Here is a 6,666-nt window from a genome sequence, read left to right on the forward strand (position 1 = left end):
CTTCTCTACTTCTATTTGCCTGACAGTCACTTTACTCTTAATTATGTTTTTTTTTTTTGTTTTTGTTGTTATTTTGTTTTAGGTGAGCTGGCCCCTTTCAGAATTTCCTGTAGTGCAGGACTCGTAGTGGAGAATTCCCTCAATTTTTGTATCTCTGAAAAGGCCTTAATTTCTCCTTCATATCTAACGGAGAGCTTAGCTGGATACATTATTTTAGGCTGCTAGTTCCTTTCGCTTAATAGTTTAAATATTTGATTCCATACCTTTCTGGCTTGTAAGGTCTGCGCTGAGAAGTCCGATGATAATCTAATGAATTTTCCTTTATAAGTTACCATTTTCTTCTTCATGGCTGTCCTGAGAATTCTTTCTTTGTCATTGATTTTTGATAACTTTAATACAATGTGTGTTGGTGAAGGCCTTTTTGGGTTGAGATAATTGGGTGTTCTGTTGACTTCTTGAATTCCAAGTTCCAGCTCATTCCTTAGTTTTGGGAAATTCTCATCCATTATTTTTATGAAAATGCTTTTTAGTCCCTGCTCCTCTTCCTCGCCTTCGGTAATGCCCATTATTCTTAATTTTCCTCTCTTGATGGTATCAGCTAGTTCTTGTATTTCTCTTTTGTTATTTTTCATTCTTCAGTTTCTCTCTTCTTCCTTCTGATTATTTCTAGATTTCTGTCTTTGATATCACTGATCCTTTCCTCCATTTGGTCGACTCTATTTCCCAAGCTTGCTATTTCATTTTCCAACCCTTGCAGTGTGTGTGTGTGTGTGTGTTTTTTTTTCCAGCAGATCTATTCTGTTCTTTTTGAGGGTTTCAATCTCCTTGCTGTGCTCATCTAGTTGTTTTTTCAGTTCCTGAAATTGTTAATATGATTCATTTTGGAACTCACTGAGCTTTTTTTAGAAGTAGCATCCTGAATTCTCTGTCATTTAAGTCACATATTTCTATGTCTGTAAGCTCATTTTCTGGAGATTTTTCTCTTTCTTTCTGAGATGCCTTGTCACTTTTGTCATTCATGATGTTTAGCCTGCTGCAAAGAAGTTGTTTTCCTTTTAGTTTCTAGTAGGTGGCATCTAAGCCTCTTGGATCCCTGCTTTATATAAAGCCTACATGTCTTTTTTATTTTCTTGTAGATATTTAAGCACATTTGCTACTCTCAGTTTTAGTCCCTGTCAGTGTTAGCAACAGTTTAAGTAGCGTTTGTGCAGATTCTTCTGGAGCTCCACGGTGATCAGTCTTGGATTATATGGTGGTAGAGGTTCTCTAGATTGAGAGTTAGGGGCTGCAGCTCAGCCTCGGTTTTGCAGCCAGGGCCACTAAAAATCAACTGTTGTTTCTCTACACTCTCATCCTGCTTCTCTGCATTCTGCCCTGATGTCTGGGCCCTGGTGCCGGCTGCTAGAAGTTCTGGCACTTCCAGGCAGGCTGATCAGAGAATTCGCCACACCTTCTCCCCTCCCCATCCTCCTGTAGGGAGCTCCAGCGGCTGGAAGAAGTAGCTTCAGTCTGGGCAGCTTTGGCTCAGATTCCCCTGGGGCTCTGCAGTGTTCGGTCTTGGAGGATACAAGGGAAAGGGGTCTCTGGGTTGGATGTTCAGGGCTGTACCTCAGCCTCGATTTTAAAACCCAGGCTGGTAAAAATCAATTGTTTTTTCTCTACAGTCTCATCCCGCTTCTCTGCTTTCTGCCCTCATGACTGGGCCCTGCTGCCAACTGCTAGAAGTTCAAGCCTTTCCAGGGAGGCTGATCAGGGAAGTTGCCGCACCTTCACCCCTCCCCCTCCTCCTGCAAGGAGCGCTGGCAGCTGTAAGAGGCAGCTTTTTTATTTCTCTGAAACCACCACCCAACTCTCTGGTTTCTGACCTGTGGTAGCTCTTATGTGCAGATCCCCACACTTAGACATGCTGATGTGCAGTTTAGGTGTTTTTTTGTTGAGTTTTAGATGTTCAGCTTATTGTTCAGGGCGAGAGATCTGGGGATGTCTCTCACTCCGCCATGTTTCCTCACCATCCAAATCTTATTTTTAAAACATTTAATACATTACATATTTCACACTGTCTGTTGATTGCTCAGTGGAGCATTTTGAGGAAAAACTCGATATGCAGACCTTAGTGTTCTATAACATAATCAAAATTAGTTCTTTTCTTTAAAAAAATATTTTGAAATGAAAAAATTATCTTGCTACTTTAATATCAGAAATTGACTCAGAGATATGGTTTTCCTGATTTTTCTTTAGCAAAATCCTTTTCAATGATAATATTGCTAATACATCTATTAATGATTTATTTGGATGTCTTAATAAAATTCAATTTAGAGTTCTGGTCCTGGTAATGGTAGATAATTTTATATCAGCCTAATATTCTTGCAGATAACAACAATAAACTTTAGATGAAATACTTAAAAACTACTGTTATAAAGTACCAGAAAGCAGCTTAACTCTGGCAGAAACTGAAGAGAATCAGGAAGAACGAGGTTGGCATTGATACAGTTTTGTCCCTGAAAACATATACTCTAGTTTGAACTATGCAGAGAGGCTAAAATTCAAATGGAAAACTAAAATTTTGTTGGCTTCAAATGTCAAAGAATGAAGTTCAGACTGCTAAAAAATTTGGAAATTAAGGGAGGAAATCAGAGGAAAGTGGGAGACACAGGCGAGGACCCTAAATCTGGATAAGGGTGGATAAGCTGGCCTCAAATCCTTGGCTGATTTCTGAACTGTGCTTGTGTCAGAGAGACTATAAGGAGCCCAGTGGAAAGTAACAGCTAGAAGGCCATAGAGCTTAGCAGGTGTTTCAGTCACTGCAAAGTACAGGGAGACTGAATTAAAAAAATTGAGTCCTACAAAATTAGAAGGGCTTGGTAAATACCCCAAGCTTTCCACTGAAATTCCAGAATAGCCATACTTTAGAGAAAATTCCTGTCTTGGTACTGAAGGATCTACCCTAGGAATAAGGGCAAAACTGAAACAGACCTGCCCTCATAAGTATTCAACCAAGTCTACAGAAATTCAAGGTGCTCAGTCAATAATTAAACTGGTGACTACAAGAAAAATTAATACTATTCAGAGGAAGATAACACAATCCCAAATCTCTATTACATATCAATCATAAGCTCACTACACAGTTTTCAAATGACTAGATAGGCTATATAGATTCCTGATCAGAGTCTAATCAGGAGACAGAAATCTTATACAGTAATTTAAACACAAAAAGTTTAATATAAATAATTATCAAATTATGATAGAAAAGTAAAAATAAAGTTGTAAAGAAACCTCTAAAACATAAAGAAAACTTCTCTGAGGCTGAGAGAGTACTCAGGGATGAATAAACTTGGAAGATGTTTCTTTTCTCAAGACTGGGGTTCAATCCACATCAGAGAAGGTGTAGTTATAGTGAAATGGATGGCAGAGAAGTCCACTGGGTTCCTCAGTCCAAAGTTGGTCTACATCACAAGGCAGCAGGAAATGATCTTCCAGTGCACAGGTTAGCTGAGACTGGCAAGTGGGTACACAGAGGGAGTCAGGGTCTTAGGAGCCTGCTTGCTGGCTGAGTGATGCAGTGCCCATGTCTGGAGTGTGTAGTGTCCACGTCTAGAGAATCTTGGAAGACAATCCTCTGGGGAGTGAGCAAGCCAATGCAGAGTCAGAGCACCACTGCCAGGACAAGGTCTGAAGCATAGTGATGTCTGCATCAGGAAGACAACAGGAAATAATTCTCTGAGATGTATGCAAATGGAGACCAAAGATAGCTACCCAGAGGGACTTGGGGCACCTTTCCCAGTTCAAGACCTGTAGTGTCCGTTGTCCACATCAGGAAGGCTGCAGCATGAAGGTCACCAGGCCTGAGGTAGGACTGGCAGACCACCAAGGAATTGTGTGCTCTAGGCATACACTTGAGGTAGTGTACCACTGGATGTTCCCCAACACATACTTACTGTTAGACACTGAAGCAGGGGCAAATGAAAACAATGAAGCCTATCAGAACCAAGAAGAGAAGTGTCCTCCCTCCTGCAATGTACTTCCAGCCTCCTCCACTAATAAAACATAACATCATGTTCACTATACAGAAGAAATACTTTAAAAAAGTCAATCCATTTTTACCAAGCAGGTACTAAAGAGTGAATTTGGAATTAAGAGACAATAAATTGATAACAGGCACACTTGCAAAGAAACAAGAAAAAGTTATCTGAAGCTAAGAGGAAAAGCCTTCATTAGAAATCAACCTTAGTAGTAAACATTAGAATTAGCAAAGACTTTGCAGCAGCTTATATAAATATGTTCAGGACTTAAAGGAAAATATGTCATAATAATGGAATAGATAAGAAATCGCCAGCTAAGAAATGGATACTATAAAAAAAGAACTAATGGAAATAAAATATCAGAAATGAAAAAATATATACAGAAATGAAAAAATATATACTTAACAGCATATTAAAGAGGAGAAGAAATAGTTGAAAAACTTGAAGACAGATCAATAGAAATTATCGAATCTGAAGAACAGAGAGAAAAATGAAAAAATAAACAGAGCCTCAGTAGCCTATGGGACAATATCAATGGGTCTAACATATGGTAATTGGAGTTTCAGAAGGAGAAAAGATAGAAAAAATATATGTATTTTAAGAAATAATGAAAAACATCAACGTAGAGACTCAAGAGTCTCAGCAAACTCCAGATAGATACAAGGAAAACTGCACGTAGCAAAATCTTAAACTACTAAAAACTAAAGATAGAAAATCTTAAAATCAGCTATAGAAAAGGTACATTCCATAATACACACAGGAGAAAAATAACACAAATTACAGATCATTTCTCATCAGAGGAGGGGAAATATGGAGACCAGAAGACAATGGAATGGAGTCTTTAAAGTGCTAGAAGAAAATAAAAACTGCCAACTCAGACATTTTAGATAAACAAAAACTGAGAGAATGTGTCATGAATAGGCTTGTACTACAAAAAATGTTAAAGGAAGTTCTTCTGGCTGAAGTGAAACAGCATCAAATAAAAATTTGAATCGAATGGAAGAAATAAAAAGCACTCCAAATAGTAAATATTTGGATAAATATAAAAGATTATTTTTTCTTCCCTTAAGTTATTTTAAAGACAGTTGTTTAAAGCAAAATTTATAACATTGTATTATGAAGTTTCTCATCCACATAAATGTAAAATATATGACAATAATAGCACAAAGGACGGGGTGGCATAAATAGAATTATATTGTTGCAAATTCTATTTTGAATGAAATGATATGGTATTACGGAGATTAGACAATCCAATTAAAAGGCATAGAACTATTCAGCTGGATTAAAAAAAATAAAATAAGACCCAATTATATTCTCTCTATAAAAGATAGGTTAACATACAATTTATGTCTAAATAGATATTTCCCAATTCCAGTAATGAAATTGGAAGCATTCCTGTTTTTAACTAATGTTTTAGATACTCGAGTTCAATTAAATTTTTAACAGTTTCCTCTAAGGGCCACAACCCACTGAAAAGATGGAAATTGAGGCTCTCATGAGACAAACTTGCTTCTGCTGCTGCCAATTGATTATTCATTCACATAACTTCCTGCCCCCTCTGTATCTATATACATTAAAATGTCATATTTAAACTTCAAACATGAGATAATATCTAAAACCATTTTTAAGCATATAAAGTTATTGTTTAAAGCATATAAAATCAATGAAGACAGAAATAATCAGATAAACATACAATATAAATATAAACATACCTTGGACTGAGAATCAAATGTTCCACAGTGGCCCTTTCTGCTAATTTAGAGGCAACAAAGAGTAGTTAGAGACATGCGGCGCAGGGAGTCCAACCGACCTTCCTTCGACCACTGTCTCCTCTTACTGGTGTTGAGACCTGAGACAAATGAGCTTACTTTTGTTTTTCTTACTTGTTCCCTTCTATGTTTAGGAAGATGACTAGAAGCCAGATTGTTTAGGTTCTAATCAAACCACCTCCTTCTAATTAATTAACTTTTCACAAAATTACTTAACTTCTCTATGTTTTAGCTACTTCATCTATAAAATGAGTATAACAGCCCCAACCGTAGATGGTTTAAGTTTATGAGGTTGATGAAGTGAATATTTGTAGAGATTTTAAAACAAGGTCTGGCACATAGATAGCATTATGTAACTGTTTGCTTAATAAAATAAATGCTTTCCTCATTGGGTTCTGGTAATGATGAATTAAGACGATTTAAATAAATCACTTACCACTGTGTCTGGCAAATAGTAAGTACTCAGCAGTAGTTGCTATTACTTTCACTGGAGGTGCTATGGATGATGGTGGCTGACCTTCAGCAATCGTCTTGCTAGTATGCTCCCTACCCTCCACTGAGGAGGCCTCTCTGCTAATTCATAATGCAAGTTGACAGCCTTTATGGGTTTTTTCCCCTTTATAGACTACATCATGAAGTATCAAAGTGGTGGTAATGGAAAATTTGTTTACAAGAAGATACCCTAAGAAATTAAAAAATAAGTGTGTCAGGAGGGGTTAAAGGAGAAGTAACACTAATAGATAGAAATTTGTAACTGTGGTCTACTACCATGCCACCATGAACATGCCTGATTCTGTCTGATCTCAGAAGCCAAGCAGGGTTGGGCCTGGTTAGTACTTGGATGGGAAACCACATAGGAAAACCAGGTGCTATAGGCA

At 37.5% G+C, this 6,666-nt stretch overlaps 1 pseudogene; it reads left to right on the forward strand.

The window, feature by feature from the left end:
• Positions 1 to 6,547: 6,547 nt before the first annotated feature.
• On the forward strand, positions 6,548 to 6,666 carry LOC118602677 (annotated as a pseudogene).

Source organism: Rousettus aegyptiacus, unplaced genomic scaffold (genome assembly GCF_014176215.1).
Source record: "Rousettus aegyptiacus isolate mRouAeg1 unplaced genomic scaffold, mRouAeg1.p scaffold_m13_p_4, whole genome shotgun sequence".
NCBI classification, from domain to species: Eukaryota; Metazoa; Chordata; class Mammalia; order Chiroptera; family Pteropodidae; genus Rousettus; species Rousettus aegyptiacus.